This window comes from Octopus bimaculoides, chromosome 9 (genome assembly GCF_046866305.1).
Source record: "Octopus bimaculoides isolate indiv1 chromosome 9, ASM4686630v1, whole genome shotgun sequence".
Taxonomy (NCBI): domain Eukaryota; kingdom Metazoa; phylum Mollusca; class Cephalopoda; order Octopoda; family Octopodidae; genus Octopus; species Octopus bimaculoides.
This window is the reverse complement of record NC_142936.1, coordinates 11,300,483-11,326,670: the sequence shown is the minus strand read 5'-3', so window position 1 is coordinate 11,326,670 and position 26,188 is coordinate 11,300,483. Positions and strand designations below refer to the sequence as shown.

The following is a 26,188-nucleotide window of genomic DNA, read 5'->3' as shown; positions in this document are numbered from 1 at the left end:
AAGGTATCGATCTTTTTCCAAACATTTTACATTTATGCTTCTGCTTCTTCAGTTTACCATTTATGTTACAACCAAAATTAATTAATCCGTCCCAACATAGAAGAATGTTTAGTTCCTGTAGATGAGAACGCTATGTGAGATTTTATTATAATACAGAGGCAAAAATTAAAAAAAGAAACATTTTAGTACTCAACGGAACAGTTAAGAAAATAATTAAAAATCTACTAAATATACTAATCAGTTCTTTTGTATTGAAATCATTGAGTGTATCAAACATGGTATATTGGCTCAGCTCCAGATATTTATTATTTTGGCAATGCAGCATTTCAAAATACTGAGAAAGAGAATAGGCTTAACGCCCAAAGAGTATTATTGGATTGAGTTGAAAAATCTTCCATTTGAATTGTGTGTATGTCACAAGGTAAAGGAACCACAATGATCAATGGTATGAAGTATCTAGAACCACTAGTCAGGATTTGTAGCTCATCACAGCCTGTATTATCTTGTTAATATGTACAAGGTTTAGCTGAAACTACATGCTACAAATAAGTTAGATTCTAGGGTAGGAATTTTAACCCAACAACTGGATGTGTGATAAATTGCTATTTACAGGCTTTAACCCTTTTCATGCTAACCTGACTGTCTTTGGTCCAAACTTACGTTTTAAAGTAATTTAAATTAAAACCATCCATCAAAACATCATGCTTACGCTCCGAACACCAGCACGACAAACCTATTTTACTGAATTCTTTATTATTTTCCAAAATTAATTGAAACAAAACCAGTGTAACTTAACAGAAACGTGGTCAGAAAAGAATTAATGCTAAAAGTTGAACAAAATACTATGGGACAGAACCTAAAATAAGAAATTAAATCTTGGCAACATAGAAAGCAATAAATAAAATAAGATTTTTTTTTTGCCTAGATTTCTTTTTATTTTAATTCTCAGATATGTTAAAAAGATTTGCACTACTGCATCACTCGTACCCCCAACCATTTTGTTTTTATTTATATATTCTTCATTGAATCTTAGTTCTATAAGATTATATCTACCTATCAGAGATAAATGAAACTATTGCGTAAATTCAACAGTAAAATCATAAAACAAATGTTTTTAGTGTCTTGTTTAGAGTTCAAATCCTTTCCCAGACTGACTCTGGAGTCAATAGACTAAGTGGTATACTAATTTAATTGATTATATACCACACTGCTACAAAGGTTGGCTTTAAGCCTAGTTCAAAGAAAAATCAATTTTTGTATAAATTTTCATATGGCATAAAAATCCACACGAAACATTATTATAACTGAAATTTTTAAAAATGCATTTAACTAAACTAATTCATTTAAGATTTTAAAACAATCTAAACGAGTAAAGCATAATGAGGATAATTTGAAGGGTTAATAAAAGTCTAATTAAAATAGACAGAAATATCTATATCTGTATATTTTATAATCAACAATGCAGAGAGTATAAAGTCACATGACCAAGAGGTTAGAGTATTGGGTGCACAATTACTAGATTGTATGTTTGATTCATTGAGCGGGTGATGCACTGTGTCTTTGAGCAAAGCACTTCATTTCTTGCTGCACCAATCAGTTAAAACTGAGTACCAGGTGCAGGAGTGGCTGTGTGGTAAGTAGTTTGCTTACGAGCCACATGGTTCCATGTTCAGTCCCACTGCGTGGCACCTTGGGCAAGTGTCTTCTACTATAGCCTCGGGCCGACCAAAGCCTTGTGTGTGGATTTGGGAGACGGAAACTGAAAGAAGCCTGTTGTATATGTGTGTGTGTGTGTGTGTATATATATATATATATATATATATATATATATATATATATAGAGAGAGAGAGAGAGAGAGAGAGAGAGAGAGAGAGAGAGAGAGATATAGATATGTGTGTGTGTATATGTTTGTGTGTCTGTGTTTGTCTCCCCAACATCGCTTGACAACCGATGGTGGTGTGTTTACGTCCCCATAACTTAGCGGTTCGGCAAAAAGAGACCAATAGAATAAGTACTAGGCTTACAAAGAATAAGTCCTGGGGTCGATTTGCTCGACTAAAGGTGGTGCTCCAGTATGGCCGCAGTCAAATGACTGAAACAAGTAAAAAAGAAAAAAAGAGTGGTAGCCTGGGGGGGGGGGTAAACTCTACAATGGAATGGCATCCCACTCAGGAAGCAGTCTTATACTATCGCTTGGTTCATTCTTCTCTTACCAAATAGCTATTAAAAATGCATTGTCACAGTTTCTGTTAAATTTGAAAATAACGAATTCAGTAAAATAACTTTGTCGTCATTAATTAATCTGGGGTCTCGAATATGAATTCACCGCCTTCCTGACACTTGTGCCAGTGGCACATGAAAAGACATTTGAGCGAGATCGTTGCCAGTGCCGCTGGAATGGCTCCTGTGCAGGTGACACGTAAAATACACCATTTCGAGCGTGGCCGTCGCCAGTACCCGCCTGACTGGCCCTCATGCCGGTGGCACGTAAAAGCACCCACTACACTCTCGGAGTGGTTGGCGTTAGGAAGGGCATCCAGCTGTAGAAACTCTGCCAAATCAGATTGGAGCCTGGTGTCGCCTCCTGGTCCACCAGTCCTCAGTCAAATTGTCCAACCCATGCTACTAGCATGGAAAGCAGACATTAAACGACGATGATGATGAATTTTTGGTAGAAGGTCTTTAATTTGAATCACTCTGAAACAGAATGTTTGCATCACAGAACCAGAGGCAGTTTTGGGCAGGATGACATCAAAAAAAGGTTAAAAACATGGAAAATCTGGATAAGTTCTGATTGCATACACCTGTAGGCTCAAGGTTGGCCCTTTTAATGTAGAGGGTGGTGTGAATGTTTTCAAAATAGATTTCAATCTGTGTACAAAATTCTTTAGTGCTTTAATTAGTTAAAATAACAAGGTTATTTCAATGCTGGACTATAGCTGCTAATTACGAAAAAAAAAAAAAAGAAAGAAACACAGCTGACACACACAATTTAGCATATTTTCTTTATTATTTTTATTTATAGGAAAAGGTAGCAGTAACCAAAATAGCTGACTGCCAGACTATACACTCTGTTATGTTTAATCTTGTCACTTCTGGGTTCAAATTCCTTGAAAGCAAATTTACTTTCAACCAATGTACCTTCTACCTTCTAATTTTTTACTTGTTTCAGTCATTTGACCGTGGCCATGTTGGGGCATCGCCTTGAAGAATTTGTAGTCGAATGAATTGACCACGGAACTTAATATCTTGCTAACCCTGGTACTTATTTTATCAGTCACTTTTGACGAACCGTTAAGTTATAAAGACATAAACATACCAACACCAGTTGTCAAGCAGTGGTGCGGGACAAACAGACGCAAAGACACACATATATACAACAGGCTTCTTTCAGTTTCTGTCTGCCAAATCCACTCAATGCTTTGGTCAGCCCAAGGCTATAGTAGAAGACACTTGCCCAAGGTGCCACACAGTGGGACTGAACCCGAGTTGAAAAAGTAAAAAACGAATATCAGTAATATACTGAATCATATACAAGGACAGAAAGGAAACAGATTGACCAACAACCTCTGGCGGTATCCAAAATAAGCATATGGTACTTGGATTAAAAAAATTTTTTTTAATGGAAGAATACAAAGTCGATTTCCTGTTGCCTTGGTCAGCCCGAGGTTATAGTAGGAAACACTTGTCCAAGGTGCCACGCAGTGGGATTGAACCGGGAACTATGTGGTTGGTAAGCAAGCTACTTACCACACAGCCACTCCTGCGGCTATTACGCCTACAGCACCTAGGTTTCCCAAGCGGTCATCCATCTCAGTACTCACTAAGCTCGACGTTGCTTAACTTCAGTGATCGGACGAGAACCAGTGCTCTCAACGTGATATGGTTGTAAGCAATAATACTGCAGACATAGAGAAGAATCTCTTATCTATAGCGGTGAAGCCCCAATGGAGAATATATGTGTTGCTCAAAGACAGCCATAAAATCCCAGAGATGCTTCTATGTGCCCAATTCGTTGTTGTTGTTGTTGGCACTCCGTCGCTTACGACATCGAGGATTCCAATTGATCCAATCAACGGAACAGCCTGCTCGTGAAATTAACGTGCAAGTGGCTGAGCATTCCACAGACACGTGTACCCTTAACGTAGTTCTTGGGGACATTCAGCGTGACACAGTGTGACAAGGCTGACCCTTTGAATTACAGTCACAACAGAAACAAGAAGTAAGAGTGAGCGAAAGTTGTGGTGGAAGAATACAGCAGGGTTCGCCGCCATCCCCTGCCGGAGCCTCGTGGAGCTTTTAGGTGTTTTAGCTCAATAAACACTTACAACGCCCGGTCTGGGAATCGAAATCGCGATCCTATGACCGCGAGTCCGCTGCCCTAACCACTGGGCCATTGCGCCTCCACGTGCCCTACTCACTATGTAGTGAAATCCTAGAAATGTTTACATGCTTCTTTTAACTGTCCTTATGGGATTCCATAACTACAGATAAGAGATTGTTATATGTGTCTATGGTATACACAGTGTTAAAGTGATGTAAATAAAAACTGTAATTCAAGTTCATATTGATTTATTTTTCAAGGACAAAGTTATTTTACTTAATTTTTCATTATTGTCAAAATTATTTGAAAGAAAGGGAGTGCATTTCAGCAGAAAAATAGCAACGAAAAAATTAAGGAGCATATACGGTGAATTGTGAAAGCAATGAGCCAATGAAAAGACATACACAGTATGAACTAGATTCCAAATATCAGCTGCACATGCAAAAAGCTAGCTATCATTTAGAGATTAACAAAGGTCATTTAGCAGACTACTATACTTGAACTTATATAAAGTCATACATATAGTTTAATAGGAATGTCTCTGAGATGCTTTATTGTTACAGCTAGTTCAGTACACCTTGGCCAAGAGTTGAGCTCAGACTCACAAGTATATCAGCCAACCGTTCGTTAGTTTGGCAATGTGCTTGGTGAACCCTTGCACGCAGGCAAGCAAGAACGTGACAGCTGGTATGACAGTTACTAGTTAGTTAATAAAGCAGGGAGCTGGCAGAAACGTTAGCATGCCGGGCGAAATGCTTAGCAGTATTTTGTCTGTCTTAATGTTCTGAGTTCAAATTCCGCCGAGGTTGATTTTGCCTTTCATCCTTTCTGGGTCGATAAATTAAGTGCCAGTTGCATATTGGGGTCGATCTAATCGACTGGCCCTCTCTCACCAAAATTTCAGGCCTTGTGCCTAGAGTAGAAAAGTTACCAGTTAGTTAATACCAATATGCCAGCTACTACTTGCAAAGTCCTTTGAAGTCTTTCTTGCTTTTGTCAAAGTGCTTCAAGGCAATAAGATTTTAAATGCAAGACAGTCACATGGATCTATCCAAATAGGAGAAGACGTACTTGGTACATGTAATAAATAGTGTTTATTTATTTGTACTAATAATTCATTTCATAGCAAGTCCGTGTTTCTCTAAATTGTCTGCATCAAATGATTATCTTCAGATAATCTTGTCAATGTCATGAAAATACAACAACAACAACAATAATAATAAGCTTTTCTACTAAAGGCACAAGGCCTGAAATTTGAAAGAAGGGGACTAGTCAATTACATTGACCCTAGTGTTTCACTGGTACTTAATTTATTGACCCCGAGAGGATGAAAGTCAATGTTGACCTCGGTGGAATTTGAACTCAGAACGTAAAGACGGATGTAATGCCACTTATCATTTTGCCCGTTTTTCCAATGGTTCTGCCAACTCACCAAATAATAATAATAACAACAATAATCCTTTCTATTAAAGGCACTAAGCTTGAAATTTAGGAGCAGGGGACTAGTCGATTACATCGACCCCAGTGTTTTACTGGTGCTTAATTTCTCAACCTCAAAAGGATGAAAAGCAAAGCTGACCTTGGCAGAATTTGAACTCAAAACCTAAAGACAGATAAAATGCTGCTAAGCATTTAGCCTGTCGTACCAGCTCGAATAATAATAATAATAAAACACACACACACACACACACACACACACACACACACACACACACAGTATTATGCTTCTGAAATCTTTATACATACAGAGCTGTCAAATAAATATATAAATAGATAAATGTATAAAACAATTCCTATAGCATTGCTTTCACCATTTAGCATTAACATCAGTGAAATCCAAAAGACACCCCAAAACTGTCATTTATAAAAGACCAGCCATAACCCATCCAGATGGCATATTTTATCTTTGGTAGCTGAAAAGTTAAAACAATTATCGAAAAGAAAAGTAAAGATCAAACTGCTGATGACTAAGAGGAAAATGGTACCATAAGGAAAATTTTTTTCTATTTTAAAGTAGCTGAAATTAAAATTCAAATTCAATGAAAACCAGAATTAAAATAACCATTTTTTTTTTTTTTTGACTCAGATCAATTTACAATTGGAACATTAGAACATACTTGGAAAAAAAGGGTAAAACAAATTGACAAAAACTACAAATGAGATGAAGAATTTCAGTTGTGTAAAACAACATTTTTATTATATTTTTCATTGTTTTTCTACCATTAAAAAGCTAAAGGGCTAATGATGTTTTAGGGTAAAATGAGCCCTTCTGCAATGTATATATATATATATATATATATACACTGAAAATATCCAATATCAGCTTGATAACTGGGAAGTTTATACTGTCAGTTGTCCCTGCACCAGACACATAATAATAAGTCTGACAAATCACAGGTTCCTGCAAAACACTTTATAGAATATAATTAAAATCAAAATATCAGGGATAAGATCCAGTTCATCCAATGAAATGGAACAAAAACCAGGATCTTCATACTGACTTTGTTTTTAATTAGAGTCAAAATTGCTCAAGATTCTTGCAAAAATATCAAAACTGGAATAATTATACATGCTGGTTAGTTGTATGATTAGGTTATTGTTAAGACTACATGTTCTAATGAAATTCACACACACACAAAAAAAACACTACTTTTCTCTTAGCTATAATTCAGAAGATTTACTATGTACTATCATAAAACATAAAGACCCCACTTCAGTCACAAATGACCATAGGATTGCACCTAGAAAGTTCCCCTCCTAAGCCCACCAGCCTCCTCTCTCCATGCCACCGATGTTATCCAAGGGAAAGGTAACGGCCGAAACAACTTGGCACTAGTGACATCACAACTCATTTCTTCAGATGAGTAAACTGGAGCAATGTGAAATAAAGTGTAAAATGTCTTGCTCAAGAACACAACACACAGCCCAGTCCAGGAATCAAACTCACAACCTCACGATCATATAAGTTCAATGCTCTAACTACTGAGCCATGCACCTTTACCATTATATTTAATTCTATAATCCTTTATGCACTGAATGGTTACAAGGAAGATTCAACAAATTTCAAGCTCATGTTTCACCAACTCCAGGTACCAGAATAACTATTTTGCAGCAAATTTCAGTATTTAACATTTTTATTCTTTTCTTGAGCCCTAGAACTCACAAAGCCTGTTACCTGGTTTCCGTGAAGTATAAGTAACTGAGATCATAACGTGCCCCAGAAAGGGATGCCAGTCTTATTGTCAGGGTTCAAGGCCAGGAATTTTAAGGGTAGGGGACAAGTTGATTACATTAATCCCAATATTTGACTGGTACTTTATTTTGTCAACCTCAAAGTGATGAAATACAAAGCTGACCTCAGCAGGATTTGAACTCAGAACATAAAGATTCAAAAGAAATGTTGCTAAGCATTTCGTCAGACGTCCTAACAATTCTGCCAGCTCACTACCTACATCATCATCATTTAACATCCGTGTTCCATGCTAGCATGGGTGGGATGGCACCACAAGAACTGGCCGGGCCGAAGCCTGCACCAGACTTCTGTGACTGTTTTGGCAGGATTTTTACAGCTGGATGCCCTTCCTGACACCAACCACTCAGCAGGGTGGACTTAGTGCTTTTTATGTGGCACAAGCACAGGTGAGGTCAGTTTTAGCAAGGTTTTTTTTATAGATGGATGCCCTTCCTAACACGAACCACTCAGCAGAGTGGACTTTGTGCTTTTTATGTGGCACCAGCACAGGCGAGGTCAGTTTTGGCAAGGTTTTTACAGCTGGATACCCCTTTGAATACCAACCACTTTACAGTGTGGACTGGGTGCTTTTAAGTGGCCCCTACACTGACAGGGTCATCAAAAACTTTTAAGAGGGGAGGAGGCATTGGAGGAGGTGATTCAATATTGCTTGGTCCTTAAACATACAAATTAGCCACAATGTAGTGATATTCATTTCTAAGGAAGGATGCATATACAAAGAAATTGAAAAAAGTTAAAACTCTTGGAATCAATTTCTGGAATTTTTTAGACTTATTGATTTTGGATAGAAGTCAAAAGAATGAAGAATGACGAAATTAAATAATGCAAATATCTCCTTGATGTAATTACATAACAAAACTGCATGTTTCTGCGTATGTTAATTTAGTAGTCTAACTAAAGAAAGATTTTGTTTTTTTAAAAAGACTGACTCACTGGCTTCATGGCTAGCTCATGGAAAATCAGATAAAGATTAAAGAATGTTATATTTATTTACAAGTTTGAAAAGTTGAAAGAAACGAAGCTAAAACCCCCCAAAAATGTTCAGTTGTCTACAAAACTTAAAAGAATTTAATAAGAGAAGCCATATTTATTGAGTTATGGGAGAAAGAGAGAGAGAAAGAATATAGAGATGGAAGTTAAGAATGTTGACACCTATCCTATAGAATTACTAATCACATTGAGAAAGAACAAGACTGACCAGGTAGGTATGCAAGGAATAGCATTATGTTGATGATGACAATGATGATGATGATGGTAATGGTGGTGGTGGTGGTGGTGATGATAATTCTGGGCACTAAAAAATGTCAAGGATTTCTGAATGAAAACTGTTGCATTGATAGTTTAGTTTTCCAATGCAAGTGGAAACATGTAAATCATGGCAATCACTTTTTGTTTTCTTTCCTGCTTAAAAATCTGTTTTCCCAAGGTTCTGTCTGCTGGATGAGATTTTCCTAAGTAAATATGCAGATGTTTAATAGTGGCCACATAAAATTATCAACACAACTTCACACCATTATTCCTACTTCTACAGCACTTGAAATTTAAATAGCTGGAAGCAAACAATCCCTCATTCCTAATGCTTAAAACAAAACAAAACAAAATAAATAAAATATAATAAAATAAAACCATACCATTCTATGCTTTCTGAAGATATCTGATTAATCACTAAGCATATAATAGTTCTTCTCATGCAAATATTATTAATTCATAAAAAAAAAAAACCCAAAAGAATTTCTATAAATACAGACCAATGTATAATTCTTATTTTTCCTCTTGCTAATATTTCAAAAAAAATCATTTCACGTTTAATTTTATATATAAAATAAAAATGCGTTGTGTGAGAATATCTTAACCATTTTAGCAGATGATATAACTATTTTTTTAAAAAAAAAATAAGCCCTCCCCAATTAATCTTTAGAATAAATGCTCGAAGCTATTTCTAAATCAACACCAACGCTTTCTATGGCCACATCATTATCCAATCCAAATTTTCAGCATGTGTCATAATCAATAAACATGCTCGATCAATAAGCTAACTCTTCTCGCAGTACAAAATTTCAGTAAAAATTAAGGATTGTTAAATACGCCCAAGAGATATCATGAAAGAAGATAGATAAATAAAATCAATACCAACAATACCATTTATACGAGCCAAGCAATAAAAAAAAAAAAAGAAATATACAAATAAATAAATAAATATGTCAAAGCTGTTATGCGATTAGTCATAAAAAGGTATAAAGATCAGTTCTTGGAAACCACTTCAGGTCACCATAAACCATCCCATGTCAACAGATTGTTACTGACTTGGTTTGAATCACCACTTTTCTTAAGAACAATTCTTTGAATCTGCTCTGTGGCATAGATTGAATCCACCTTAATATAAACTTCAAACAAAACTTAAATAATTTATATTCACAAAAACAAAAGTGCATATATATATATATATATAAAATATATATATATATATATATATATATATATATATATATATATATATATATATATATATATTTATATATATATATATATATATATATATATTTATATATATATTACATACAAAAATAAGAGGAATGACCAGCAAAAGCAGACTCCTATATGCTGGTCATTGCTCTTATTTTTGTATGTAATATAATTTTAATCTTCGGATTTTTTAATATGCTAGACCACTGGTTTTAATTGATTAATATCAATTTCTACCCTCATTAATAAATATATATATATATATATATATATATATATTTAGCAGAAGCAACAGAGTGACTCAAGGGGCAAGAGTTTCGTGTGTTAAGAGAATATATGCATGTATGAATATTGTATGTATGTATGTATGTAGGTCATTGTTCAGTTTTATTTCAAGATTTTTTGCCAATAAAGTACCGGTTTTTAAACAATGGCATACGTACATACGTATGTGTGTGTGTATATAATGTATGTATAATGCAATGTATGTAAGATAGTAAGGCACATAGCCTAACAATGTTAAGCTCCTAATATATATATATAAAGGATTAAATATCTGGTAGGGGCAACACATTAAGTCATTGAGCAAGACACATTGTTTCATGTTGCTCCAATCAGTTGTGGGTGCAACACCCACCTCTCTCTCTCTCTTCAGTTATCATTATATTCTTAGTGCTCTGTTGGGTCGAGATCAGAAGGGCTGGGAGGGATATCTGTATCCTCTTATGGTCACACAGGCTCCTAAAACAATCAGTGAAAGCATGGTACAAGCTACCACAACATACTCACTTGTGTGTGATGCCTAAGCATATTGTTTTCATGTATGTATGCAAATATATAAGTGTATGTATATGTATGTGTATATATATATATATATATATATATATATATATATATATATATATATATATATATATATTAGATATAGATATATATAAGTGAAGGCACATGGCTCAGTGGTTAGGGACATGATTGCAGTATTGATACCTAGATTAGGTGGTGCAAAATGCTTCATTTTTTTGTTGTTCCAGTTCATTCACTCGTAAATGAGTAACCATGCGATGGGGTGGTGTCCTGTTCGAGGGCAATGTGATCTCGGTCATTTACACACCATGGAAACTGAATAACCAACCCTACAAGTTCTGAAACTTAAGACAGTAATGTGTGGAGAAGACGGGGGGGCTTACTGCATGTATGTGTATGTATAAGGGAAACAGACAGAGACAGAAATTACAAGAAATTAGGAATATAAATGTTGCCAAAATGTTACAGTAAATCCAAAGAGAAAAAGAAAAAAAATTTATTGCTACAATACAAAGGAGAAAAAGAACATTATCATATTTTTAAAAATTATTCATTTTTAATCGTAAATAATTTCCCTAAAACATCATCTACAATATAATAGTCACCATGCATTAGTGTTTTTTTTTTTTGTCTTTTCATAGCTACACTATAACCATAAAAAATTAGATTAGACACTACAGTTTAATGCATGCATGTTATGTCACACAAATGCCATCCACTACACAGAATAAATTACCATCTTAACAACAAAAAAAAAAAAGACATTAGTTATGGATATGTTTACAAGACAGAACAACCTAATATATCAAAGTGCTATGAAAACAAACTTGTAGACATACATGATAAAAGTTTAGTGCAGGTACGCCATATAAGTAAATGTTGTTAAACAAGATATCCAGTAAATATCATTATTATAATTCTTTACAGATTCTTGTGTATATATATATATGAGTACCCCTCATTCATTGGACAATGAACTTTGCTTGCGAAGACCTATTGAGGCAAGTGTAAACAAATCAAAATCGCTGACGTGGCCAATGACAGTGCCGCCTGATTGGCACTCGTGCCAGTGGAATGTTGAAAGCAAATCCGAGCGTGATCATTGCCAGAGCCACGAATTGGCTCCCGTGTCGGTGACACATGAAAAGCACCATTCAAGCGTGATTGTTGTCAGCGTCGTCTTACCGGCACATGTGCCGGTGGCACGCGAAAAACGACATTCGAGCGTGGTCGGTGCCAGTGCCACTGGACTGGCTCCCATGCAGGTAGAACGTAAAAAACACCTTTTGAGCATGGTCGTTGCCAGAATCGCCTGACTGGCCCTCGTGCCGGTGGCATATAAAAGCACCCACTACACTCTCGGAGTGGTTGGCATTAGGAAGAGCATCCAGCTGTAGAAACTGTGCCAGATCAGATTGAGCCTGGTGCAGCCTCTGGCTCACCAGTCCTCAGTTAAACTATCCAACCCATGCCAACATGGAAAGCGGATATTAAGCGATGATGATGATGATGATGATGATGATGATATATATATAGAGAGAGAGAGTAGCTACATATACAGATCAGTTAGTGGTGGCGGGAGGATAGCTATATGTCTCTTGGTATTTTGTGTAAGTATTTTCTTTGAAAAAAAAAAACATAATAAAATAACAAACAATATTTCATATATAAACTGCTGCAGCAGAATTTTCCTTTGCTGATTGTGAAATCTAAGGTATCAAGGTTTTCAGATGGATTTTATATATATATATATACATATATATATATATCGCCATGATAGATCGCTGACCAAAACATTCAATTTTTTTTTCTCCGTGTTTTTCTCCTTGTTTTCTCCGTATTCTTTCTGTTGAAGAGCGTAGCTCGAAACGTTAAAGACTTTCTGTATTCCCGAGCGTTAAACTAATACATGCTTTTGTTATTTACACCACCTGTCCTCGTCTGTTGTTGTTTTTTTCATAAATTCTCCCATATATATATATATATATATATATATATATATATATATATATATATATATATATATATATATCCCTCTCTCTCTCACACACATACACACACACAAGTCTTTATCAACAAATTTAGCATGCAAGTAGGAACACATCAGGGCCCAATTCTCAGTCTCTTCTTATTCATGGGGTTATCCCCATTATATTGGCTCCAGCTGTGGTAATATTTGAAGGAGTTGTAGCAGGACTATTCAACGAATGGGGAATTTCAAGTCTGAAGTAGGAAATGTTTTAGATGAGGGCATTGACTGAGTCCTTCTTTCCTGGAGTTTAAAAGGGTCCCTGATCAAGCAAGTTTTTTTTAGGATTCTTACTCTCTCTGTAAAATAAAACTTGCATCATTTGCTCCCATTTATAAAAGCCCCCAGTTATTCAAGGAGTTTCCATTTAATTATGTATGGGGTTCCTTCCTCTTTTAAGCACCACATGTAGCTGGCCAGGGACGTGATGTTACACCTTTCCGGTATCCTAACAAGGGGACTTGTGATTGTTCCTCATATGAAGAATGGCTGTGAAGACAGCTTAGAAAATCGTGTTAATATTCTTAGAAGACAGGAAAAAGTGCAAAAAATTGGCCAACAAGCCTCTACAGAGAATCAGATGCTGATACACACACACATATGCATGTATGTTTTTGGAATAGTGGGTCTCAAAGTACATAAAACTATTACTTATATGCATGCTATTATTTATAGCTTTATGCGCTTCGAGATCCACTGTTTCAAAAGAGAATTACTTCATGTTCTCTCAAAAGTTTATAAATTTTTATGACATTGATATATATTGAAATATATCAAAGTAAATTAAATAAATAATCTATCACTGCATTTGTAAATCTATAGGATTTTTTTTCTTCTTTTACTAGGTTTCACACACTGCTTGAAGAGACTGCAAATTTAAACACATAAATACAATTTTTTCTTTTCCTTTTTTTTTTTTTTTGCTTTTACTAAATTTTTTTCTAACAACTGAAACATAGAAGAACATTATTTTGCTTCCAATATATCCAGCTTGGTTGATCAAGCCTAGTAAACTGATTGACAGATTATTTAATTTGTTCGATAACATGCTGTTTCTATAGACAACTAGGTTTAAAACATTTAACTTGAGCAAAAACAAGAAAAATATTAAGTTAAAATGCAAACACAGGACCTCATGCTGATGGTGACAAAACAAGTGTTACATTCATATTATGCCAATGTCCATAAACATTTATCTTGACAAAAATGCATCAACTTCTAGTGAAAATTATCTCAGCTGCTGTTTAAATTTATTTTCTATATTTAAGAGATGAGGAATTATGTACATTATTTACATTATTTACATTTGACGGATATTTGTCCTCATCTTGTTTGTTGTTAATACAACATTTCGGCTGATATACCCTCCAGCCTTCATCAGGTGTCTTGGGGAAATTTCGAACCTGGGTTCTCATTCTTAAGGTATTTTCAGATGTTGTTGTTGTTGTTATTATTATGAGATTCTTTATTACCAAAGTAAATTATCTTGGAAATTTCAAAAATCAACAAATAATAATAATCTATATTATATTTTACAAATGATAAACAATATATAACATTTCCACAACTAGAAAATAAAGTATTTCTGCGTGGAGAAGGAAACAAGAATAATTGGTAGAACTAATGAAATGGTAGAAGATTCTAAGATAGATTCTAAACAGAAAGATTATGTTATGTCAGATGGACAGATGGATGAATGGTCCGGAACAATAAAAAAAATGCAGAAAAAAAAAAGGTCAATCAATGAATGACTACTGTATTAATTATAATTAATGCTTAATGAAAACAAGCAAAACTAATGAGAAAAAATAGTCTGTTTTAATTAGTGATGTAATATACACTGCAATAATAATAATAATAATAATAATAATAATAATAATAATAATAATAATAATAATAATAATAATAATAATAATCCTTTCTACTACAGGCACAAGGTCTGAAACTTGCAGGGAGGAAGTAAGTCGACCACATCGACCCCAGTATGCAACTGGTACTTAATTTATCAACCCTGAAAGGATGAAAGGCAAAGTCAACCTCGGTGGAATTTGGACTCAGAACGTAAAGATGGACAAAATGCCATTAATAATAATAATAATAATAATAATAATTTCTACCATAGGCACAAGGCCTTGAAAATTTGGGGGCAAGTGGGTTAGTTGATTACATTGACCCCCGCCAAGTGCATAACTGGTACTTATTTCATTCCTTCCCCCAGCGCCCCCAACCCAAAAGGATGAAAGGCAAAGTCGACCTCGGCAGAATTTGAACTCAGAAAGTAAAGAGACCCAGAAGAAATACTGCTTGGTATTGAATCTGGCACACTAATGATTCTGCCAGCTCATTGCCTAATTAAGTGTTATTAACGATGTTAAGCCTAAGGTAGCAAGCTGGTAGAATCATAAGCACACCACGAAATGCCTTCCAGTTTTCCCTTCTAAGTTCAAATGCTGCAAAGGTCAACTTTGCCTTTCATACTTCCAGGGTGGATGAATTTAAGTACCAGTCAAATACTGGTGTCCAATGTAACTGACTTCACCTTCCCCTCACAATTGCTGGCCTTGTGCCAAAATTAGAAATAGTAATAATAATAATAATAATCCTTTCTACTGGAAGCACAAGGCCTTGAATTTGGGGGGAAGCGATTAAGTCGATTGCATCAACCCCAGTACGCAACTGGTATTTAATTTACCGACCCCCGAAAGGGTGAAAGGCAAAGTTGACCTCATCAGAATTTGTACTCAGAACATAGCAATGAGTAAAATACCGCTAAGCATTTTGTCCAGTGTGCTAAAGATTCTGCCAGGTTGCCGCCTTGAAAAAATAAAAATAAAATAATAATAATAATAATAATAATAATAATAATGATAATGATGATGATGATGATAATAATAATAATAGCAGCAGAAAGTAACTGGAAATGTTCTTTGCAAAAATTTCTAAAAAATATGTGTTTTTTTATAATATTCATGACACTAGACAGCAGATACAAAACAGGCAAAATAATAATCAGAAAAACAGGTTAGTGAAAAATATGCTTATAATGTAGCAGCCGATAGGAGCAGTCGTGTGTATAAAGACTGAAATCTCACCGTGGTATAGAAGCCATTTCGTAAAGAACGATCCATAATCATCAAAAGCTAGTAGGGTAGAAGAAAGAAGAAAAAAAAAAACAGAAGAGAAAAAAAAACAATGTGTGTAATAATTGTCATTAAAGAACTTGGTGCCGAGCAAAAATGGTTTATAGTCAAAAAGAATTACATAAACAAGGAAACAGGGTGTTTTGATTGACAATGTAGGAGCAAAATATTTGACAAAATCATCATTTGTAGAATATATAAATGAAATATATATATATGTATATAACTGAAAATATATATATATATATATATATATATATCTCTTTCCTTTCCTGAGCGTCCAATAATACTATCCATATCACGTCCTCACCTTGTTGTTTTTTTGTTTTTTTGTTATTGTGTTTTTGAACTATATATATATATATATATATATATATATAATTGAATATATATACATAAATTCTTGAATATATATATATATATATATATATATATATTAAAAATAATTAAAATGAAGGCAAGAAAATGGGTTTTAAAATCATGAATATATATTAATTTTTGCTGAAAGATATAATTGACAAAAGCTTGCTCACAGTTTCCCCTTTCACCAATCACTTTCAAATTAAACAATGAGAAGGTTCTTTGATATAATTTATTAACCATATTAGCATCAATATATATATCATTTGCAGTTTGTTAAATATTGCTTTTATTTCTAATTGTTTTTATTCATCTTGTAATTTGTTGCATTCAATGAAAATAAATTAAATTAAATTGTAGTTGTATACCAATAATAATAATAATAATAATAATAATAATAATGATAATAATAATATGAATATATCAGGGTGACAGATTTGATGTTAATATACATATATTTGTTACTATATAGTGGTTTGGAGTTGTGTCATAAATTATTGCTTAGTCTAAAAAAAATATAGTAAAATAAGTGACTGACAATCATTAATAAATAAATAAATTAATTTTAATTTTTTTTTTTTTTAAATGAGTAAAAAAAAAATGAAAATAATGAATATAGAACATTGTATTTTGCAGGCTTAAGTGGGCTGATCCAGTATGCAAAAGTATTAATGAGTAAGTAACACATACAACTATCTCTCTCTAATATGAACCAAAGAGAAGGAAAGCCGTAATATATAGAATGCTCCACCAAGTTAGTTAAGTGGTTAGTCCAGCTGTTGCCTTCAGCTGAGACTACCATCCTGTTCCAACATTAAAACGGCAGACATTGAAAATAATAAAAAAAAAAACTTTACAGCAGAGTCTCTAGGCAATTAGCCAATCAACAAAGATTCTCTCTGAACAACAACAAAACGCACACACACACATGGTATAAACACACATATACATATGTATATGCACACAAATATACACACGTATTCTTTGCTTGTCTGTGTATGTGTCAACGTATATTAATTTTACAAATAAAACTGAATATCATACAAAATATATAAAATCCTTTGATAATTAACATGGAAATTCCTACGTGAGAAGGCTTAGGAAGTATAAAAACAATAGGAATTCAAGATCTCTTTGATAGCTATTATTACTTACAGAGGAACAATACCTGCCTACCTTTAACCCTTTAGCATTCAAACCAGCCCTATCCAGCCCCAATTATTATTATTTTTTTTTTTTTGTTCAAACTGGCTAGGTCCAGCTTCTCATATCTACCCTATATTGTCACTCTAAAAATAAACAATTCCATCACTGAAATCTCAAAGCTATGATTAATATCAAACAATGTGAAATCGAAATCGTAATTGAACCGTATTCGATGACTGGCACTTGTGCCAGTGGAGCACTATAACACCACTGTCCGAGCGTCATCATTGCCAGAGCAGCTAAATAGCACCATTTGAGCGTCGCCTTACTGGCACTTGTGCTGGTGGCACATTAGAAAATCATTCGAGCGAGGTCGTTGCCAGTGCCGCTGGACTGGCTCCTGTGCAGGTGGCACATAAAAAACACCATTTTGAGCGTGGCCGTTGCCAGTACCACCCGACTGGCCCTCGTGCCAGTGGCACATAAAAGCACCCACTATACTCAGAATGTCAAGACAGACAAAATACCGCTAAGCATTTCGCCTGGTGTGCTAACGTTTCTTATTTCTTTATTGCCCACAAGGGGCTAGGATAGACAAAGGGATTAAGTTGATTACATTGACCCCAGTGCATAACTGGTACTTAATTTATCGACCCTGAAAGGATGAAATGCAAAAGTCGACCTCGGCAGAATTTGAACTCAGAACATGACGGCAGATGAAATACTGCTAAGCATTTCGACCGGTGCGCTAACGTTTCTACCAGCTTGCCGCCTTCATCCTGCTTAATATTCTTTTCTACCCTAGGCACAAGGCCCGAAATTCTTGGGGAGGGAGCCAGTCGATTAGATCAACCTCAGTACACAACTGGTACTTAATTTATCGACCCTGAAAGGATGAACGGCAAAGTCAACTTTGGCGGAATTTGAACTCAGAATGTCAAGACAGACGAAATACCGCTAAGCATTTCGCCCGGTATGCTAATGTTTCTTATTTCTTTATTGCCCACAAGGGGCTACACACAGAGGGGACAAACAAGGACAAACAAAGGGATTAAGTTGATTACATCGACCCTAGTACGTAACTGGTACTTAATTTATCGACCCTGAAAGGATGAAATGCAAAGTCGACCTCGGCAGAGTTTGAACTCAGAACATGACGGCAGATGAAATACCACTAAGCATTTCGCCCAGCATGCTAACGTTTCTGCCAGCTCACTGCTTCATCCTGCTTGATATTCTTTTATATTCTAGGCACAAGGCCTGAAATTTTTGGGGAGGGAGCTAGTCGATTAGATCAACCTCAGTACACAACTGGTACTTAATTTATCGACCACCGAAAGGATGAAAGGCAAAGTCGACCTCGGCGGAATTTGAACTCACAACGTAAAGACAGATGAAATACCACTAAGAGCTCTATCTCATATTGCTATAAGTGGAATAACTGGGTCACTGAACGAATACAAAAATTTTCCCCAAAATAGAAAGTATCTGGAGAAGAATGCAATCAAGGATAGAGTAGCTTATTGATAATGAGAGATGGACTGTGATGAGAACAATGAAATGCATAAAGGAAGTCCAAGATGAAAGGAATGGAAAATATTGGTAAAAAGAATTCAATGTTATATTCAATGAATGTAACATTGAATTTTTGGGTGGAAACTAGATTGTATATTGTTACAGTATGTTTTGATATAATATGACACAGTATGGTAGATGATGATACAGCATTATATAATATGCTATGTAAATACACACACACACACACACACACATGCACAATGAACTCTAGTAGGCTGAAACTTTGAAGTCACTGCCGCCCCACTTCATGTGTGAGTTTAATAAACATGTTATTGAAATCGAATCGCAGTTGTGGCAGATACTGGTGTCTTGCTGGTGGAATGTAAAAGCATCCATCACACTCTTGGAGTGATTGGTATTAGGAAGGGCATCCAGTCATAGAAACCGTGCCAAATCAGAATGGAGTCTGGTGCAGCCACTGGCTTTCCAGACCTCAGTCAAACCGTCCAACCCATGCCAACACGGACAACAGATGTTAAATGAGCTGCCAACTGCAAAGTTGGGATTTTGGTAAATTAAGGTTTTTTTTTTAAAAAAAAAGAAAAGCAAACTATGAGATAGACAGTTGTATACTCTTTTACTTGTTTCAGTCATTTGACTGCAGCCATGCTGGAGCACTGCCTTTACTCGAGCAAATCAACCCCAGGACTTATTCTTAGTAAGCCTAGTACTTATTCTATCGGTCTCTTCTTGCCGAACCGCTAAGTTAAGGGGGACGTAAACACACCACCATCGGTTGTCAAACGATGTTGGGGGGACAAACACAGACACACAAACACAGACACACAAACACACATATATATATATATACATATACATATATACGACGGGCTTCTTTCAGTTTCCGTCTACCAAATCCACTCACAGGGCTTTGGTCGGCCCGAGGCTATAGTAGAAGACACTTGCCCAAGGTGCCACGCAGTGGGACTGAACCCGGAAGACACTTTGGGCAAGTGTCTTCTACCATAGCCTCGGGCCAACCAAAGCCTTGTGAGTGGATTTGGTAGACGGAAACTGAAAGAAGCCCGTCGTATATATGTATATATGTGTATGTATATGTGTGTGTGTGTATGTTTGTGTGTCTGTGTTTGTCCCCACCAACATCGCTTGACAACCAATGGTGGTGTGTTTACGTCCCTGTAATCTAGCGGTTTGGTAAAAGAGACCGATAGAATAAGTACTAGGCTTCCAAAGAATAAGTCCTGGGGGTCGATTTGCTCGACTAAAAGGCGGTGCTCCAGCATGGCCGCAGTCAAATGACTGAAACAAGTAAAAGAGTAAAAAGAGTAAAGAAAATAAGGGGGGGGGGGGAGAAAATTCACAGCAACAATGCTCTTCTCAATACGTGTGACGGACCAGTTAAGACAATCTTTTGCACTTCTTGTATGGATGATATGCTAGAGATCATTCTCAAATAATTTTCAGTTCCATTTTTTGATCTAGTCAGTTCGTTAAGTTTTAAGCAATTAACTAATCAGCTGTCTGATTAATGATTCAGTCACTCAATCAATCAATCAGCTAGATTTATCAAAGTCCTTTTGTCACTATTTGTAACTTCTTCAATGACATACCCTGTTCAACTAATTAAACATTATAGAAACGCCTATTTACATTTCTTCTTTTATTTTTTTTTCTTTATCTTTCACTAGTTTCAGTCATTGCACTGTGGCCATTCTGGGGCACTGCCTTGAATTTATATCTACAATTGTTAAAAGTCACTAAAACTGTCTCTTTTACTTGTTTCAGTCATTTGACTGTGGCCATGCTGGAGCACCACCTTCAGTCGAGCAAATCGACCCCAGGACTTATTCCTTAGAAGCCTAGTACTTATTCTATCGGTCTCTTTTGCCAAACCACTAAGTTACGGGGACGTAAACACACCAGCATCGGTTGTCAAGCGATGTTGGGGAGACAAACACAGATACACAAACATATACACACACATATATATACACATATATATACATATATACGACAGGCTTCTTTCAGTTTCCGTCTACCAAATCCACTCACAAGGCTTTGGTCGGCCCGAGGCTATAGTAGAAGACACTTGCCCAAGGTGCCACGCAGTGGGACTGAACCCAGAACCATGTGGTTCGTAAGCAAACTACTTACCACACAGCCACTCCTTAAGCTGTGTTTAACTTTTTATCATCCAGAATATTCTGTAATGTTTATTTATTCACATTGTTTTGAATTAATTCTCCATTATCTTGTAGTTTCAAGATGTCAATGATGTGATTTGTATCTTTTTAGGATGACATTCTAGGGTGGGTGTGAGAGGCCAGATCTGGTCAGTTTGAACATAAAACAAATAGAAAATTAGGGCCTGACATGGCTGGTTTAAATGCCAAAGGGATCCCGAAAATTTCTTTTTAAATATATAAAAATTAAAATTATGGCGAATGCTTTATCCAAGACTCAGACATTAAAAAAAAAAATTTTGTTAGAGTTTTTATCTTCTGTCTTTTGTTTCAGTCTGTGTACTGTGGCCATACTGGGGCATCACCTTCAAGAATTTAGCTGAACAAATCAACCCCAGTACTTTTTGGTCCTTTTTGCTGAACTGGTAAGTTACAAGAATGTAAACAAACCAACACCAGTTGTCAAGTAGTGGGGACACACACACACACAAAAATAAACAAACAAACAAACACACACAACAGGCTTCCACACAGTCGCCATCTACCAAATTCACTCACAAGGCATTGGTCAGCCCGAGACTATAGCAGAACACACCTGCATGAGGTGCCATGCTGTGGGATTGAACCTGAAACCATGTGATTGCAAAGTGAGCTTCTTAACCACACAGCCATACCTGCACCTATACATGAATAGAATATATTTGACAAAGTTATAAGTTTATCAGTATTATTGTTTTTTTGCCCAGAAATGCAATCTAATCAGACGACAGTTAAGAACTTCAGTGCAGGCCTTCCAACATCAACAAAAAAAAAAGAAGAAAAAAAGAGCATCACAGCTTCTGTTTTAAGGTAACAATCATTCAAAACACATGCAAATGGCTAAATGAGTCCCTGCCATCTAATAACAAATTTAAATCCAACATTCTTAAAACACACACACACACACACACACACACACACACAACCACCCAGACACAATTGCCCACCCAATGATTGAGGTTTATTAATCTGAAATTTCAACCTGTCAACAATCAAGTACTAATTCATGTAAATTCTTTTACTCCAGCCAGCAAACGAACCAAATTCTTTCCCACCATTCATTGAAACGACTTGGGAAAATTTTGAAACAAACTGAAGAACCTTAATTACTTTTAAGCCTATGTATTTTCTATTCTTCATTTCCTCAAACTCATTCTTCTTTCTCTTTGTACAGTTCTCCTCTTCAAGCTATTAAACTTCCTTTTTATGCTTTTCTCTTCAATTATAATCTTTTCCACTCTTTTCTTTCCATCCAGTTTGACTATTTTATTCACACAGTTGTGAGTAATAAACGACTGAAGTATGTAACCTACTGAATATATATATATATATATATATATATATATATATATATATATATATATATATATATATATATATATATATATATATATATATATATATATATATATATATATATATATATATATATATATATATATATATATATATATATATATATATATATATATATATTGGCGCAGGAGTGGCTGTGTGGAAAGTAGCTTCCTTACCAACCACATGGTTCCGGGTTCAGTCCCACTGCGTGGCACCTTGGGCAAGTGTCTTCTACTATAGCCTCGGGCCGACCAAAGCCTTGTGAGTGGATTTGGTAGACGGAAACTGAAAGAAGCCCGTCGTATATATGTGTATATATATATGTATGTGTGTATATGTTGTGTATCTGTGTTTGTCCCCCCAACATCGCTTGACAACCGATGCTGGTGTGTTTAGGTCCCCGTAACTTAGCGGTTCGGCAAAAAGAGACCGATAGAATAAGTACTAGGCTTACAAAGAATAAGTCCTGGGGTCGATTTGATTCGACCAAAGGCAGTGCTCCAGCATGGCCGCAGTCAAATGACTGAGACAAGTAAAAAAAAAAAATTAAAAAAATATATATATATATATATATATATATATAAACACAGATATATATGCATACACACATGCATATATACATATGCATACAAATACATATACATACATACTCAGGTATACTCACAGATAAACATTGAAAACCAGACCATTCGTGTAAAATACAACATAATGAAAAAAAAAGGTTAAATTTGTGTTTATTTTAAATAAACGAATGCTTCTGTAGCGGCACAAGCAATCAACAATAACCAAATATAAATAAATATATTCGTTTTATTCTATAATATTTTGACTTCTTTTAATGAATATATCCCTATTTTTTCTTTTTTTTTTTTGAACAGGAGGGGAGAAAATAAAATATAAAAAAATAAAATGAAATTAAATAAGATCTAACGACTACATCTGGCAATTCTTTAGAGATAGGCATAAAGGAAGGACGAAGCAATAAAAAAAACTAATACTCTAATAACATAGTGTTCCATTTTAGCCTGGACAAACAACAACAACAAAAAGTCTAAAGAGAGAATTATCTTTTGTTAAAATCGCTAAATAAATAAATAAATATTTCCTATTTTGTTCTTATAAGGTAGAAAAAAAAACCCCAAAAACAAAAACAAAAAAGAAACACCTCTAAACTCTCACCAGTATCAGACCATAAAAATTACCATAACAGTTAAGAACTACTCTGGAAATAGAGATCAGTTGTCAGTAGTTTCAACAACCTAATTGATAATCCATTGATTTTGTTTACCTGTTTAGGTATAAAAAAAAAAATATATTAAAAAAATCAATTCCACAACTCTAAGCATATTCTGACAATAAAGATAACAGGTCTGGTAACCATTAGCAACTGCATCTAAGATACAATGGAAAATCTGAAGTGAACACAAACAAAATGAAACAAAACAAAGTATATAAAAAAAAAAAATAGGAGGGAGGCAAGAGAGAGGGAGGGAAGGAGGGAGGGAGGAAGGGAGGGAGGGAGGGAGGGAGGGAGGGAGGGAGGGAGGGAGGGAGGGGTATAACAAAAAAAAAGAAAGAAAGAAAGAAAGGGAAAAAGACAAAAGACAACCAAACCAGAAATCAGTAGAACATTAATATTAGTAACTATGAGATCAGCCAAAAATAGGAATTAGCTGCTTTGAAATAATGAAGGTTAGAGAAAGGGTCAAAGCTGATTTAGTACAGCTAAAGAATTAAGGTAGATGCTATCAGGCTTCGTTTCTGCTATTAGGGGGTGTCTTTTATTATTCTGCTAAAAAAGAGACCCCCCAAAAAACAAAACAAAAATAATAGAGCTGTTAACAGAGGAAGAAAGAATCTATAGAAAGCATTTGGTTAAGGTTCAGTAAATTAGTTTGTTTCGTAATTTACAACGACAGATAGGAACAAAGGGTACTTCTCAACGGAACCAAGGCTATTCTAGAAGGAAGATTCGTTCACACGTATTCCTATGAATGCTAGTGCATCAGAGACGCTTTGTTTGTTTGTTTTCTTAGTGCAAGAACCTCGGCAGAAGCTCAAGATGCGGAAGCACACACTTCAAAAGACTTGAAAGCAAATATCGTTCTCAGATGAAAAGCCCCCAACATAAAAGAGAATGTGTCCAGTCAATAATGAAAAATAAAAAAAAAGAATAATAAAAAGAAAGAATGAAAGAAAGAAAGAAGAAAAGAAAGTGGTGAGTAGTCAGTCATCTTTTCTGGATAATGCAACAGGTAGATTTCATGTCAGTGAAAATTGAACAATGGCAGTTAAAGATCTGAAACACTGACAGAGAACTAATGAAACGAAAATAATCTGCTCAGTGTATATTATATATGAATGTGTGTGTGTCTGTGTGTGTGTGTGTGTGTGTGTGTTTTATATATATATAATATATATATATATATATATATGTATGTATGTATGTATAATCCATCTACAAAGATTGGTCTCTGCTACAGAGACAGTAGGTAAGTACTGTTACCTTGGTAACTTAATCAATGTGAGAGATGGATGCAATGAGATTGCACAGGACAGTTAAAGATCTATAACAGTGGAAGAGGTTCTGGAAGTATCTGTATATGGTAATCGTTAAAGAGCTACACTAGCCTCTGTGTGTGTGTGTGTGTGTGTGTAGTGGAAACAGTTATACAGTGAATGTTGATAATATCTTTCTTTGATACAAATTAACAGTCATTCTCACTCTACCTCTCTCTTTTTCCAACTGGGGCAGCCATCTATCTCCTCTACTGCAACACACTTGTCTGTCCCTTTATCATGCTCTAATCTCTCGTTTATCAACTGACCTAAAAGCCACCTCCCTCGATAGTATTAAATATTCGGTTGAGGAGGTCCTGTCTTGCAAGTCACTTGGTGGCCTCACTAGTGCTGGTGCTACATAAAAAAGCACCAACTACATTCTGTAAAAGTGGTTGGCATTAGGAAGAGCATCGTGTCATGGAAACCATGCCAAAGCAGGCAGTGGCGCAGTCATCTGGCACACCAGCTCCAGTCAAACCGTCCAACCCATGCCAGCAAGGAAAGCAGATATTAAATTATGATGCTGATGATGATGAGAATCAAGTAAAAAAAAATTTTGAATTGAAATTCTTTAAAAAAAATTGTATAAAACAAAAACAAAAAATTATTTTTTTTTAAAAAGCATAAATAAATGGCACCAAAAAAAAACTAAAAATAAGACTTATTTCTTAAGGTTATTTGGCAATTAATTTTCTTCTTTCTTCAGTGTTACAATCCCAGCAATTTACCGTCATGATATGCACGCTATCTTCGTTAGAATATTTCCTTCATTATAACCACAGTTAATTCACAGCTCATGCTGCTACAAGTTATAATCCTATTAAGATAATACTCTAAGAAATCATGTCCAACCATGATTGTTATTGTTCCACACTAAATATTCAGCATTTTGCAATGATTAAAATTTAACTTTAAAAATGAAAAAAAAAAAAAATTGAGTGGCTGTGTGGTAAGTAGCTTGATTACCAACCACATGGTTCCCAAGTACATGCGGTTCTGGGTTCAGG

The 26,188-nt window shown here is 35.2% G+C and overlaps 1 protein-coding gene, 1 long non-coding RNA gene and 1 pseudogene across 13 annotated transcripts in view; 1 reads left to right on the top strand and 2 right to left on the bottom strand.

The window, feature by feature from the left end:
• Positions 1-26,188, bottom strand: part of LOC106879997 (uncharacterized) — a 319,599-nt gene that overhangs the window by 242,282 nt on the left and 51,129 nt on the right. For 3 of the 12 annotated variants that reach the window (XR_016243035.1, XR_016243036.1, XR_008264858.2), the window contains exons 2-3: positions 15,967-16,014; positions 6,483-6,726 (exon numbers count right to left, since the gene is read on the bottom strand). The exons of 4 other annotated variants lie outside the window; for them this stretch is intronic. The gene's annotated coding sequence lies outside the window, so the exon portion shown is untranslated. Of the gene's footprint in view, positions 1-6,482; positions 6,737-10,965; positions 16,015-26,188 lie in introns of those variants that run through there. 5 more of the 12 variants (XR_016243034.1, XR_016243033.1, XR_016243032.1 and 2 more) reach the window with 2 other exon arrangements.
• LOC128248802 (5S ribosomal RNA) lies at positions 3,777-3,895 on the bottom strand (annotated as a pseudogene).
• LOC149133984 (uncharacterized) overlaps positions 23,809-26,188 on the top strand; it is an 8,167-nt gene continuing 5,787 nt past the window's right edge. Inside the window, exon 1 of the long non-coding RNA XR_016243031.1 lies at positions 23,809-24,837. This is a non-coding gene — a long non-coding RNA (uncharacterized LOC149133984). The remainder of the gene's footprint in view (positions 24,838-26,188) is intronic.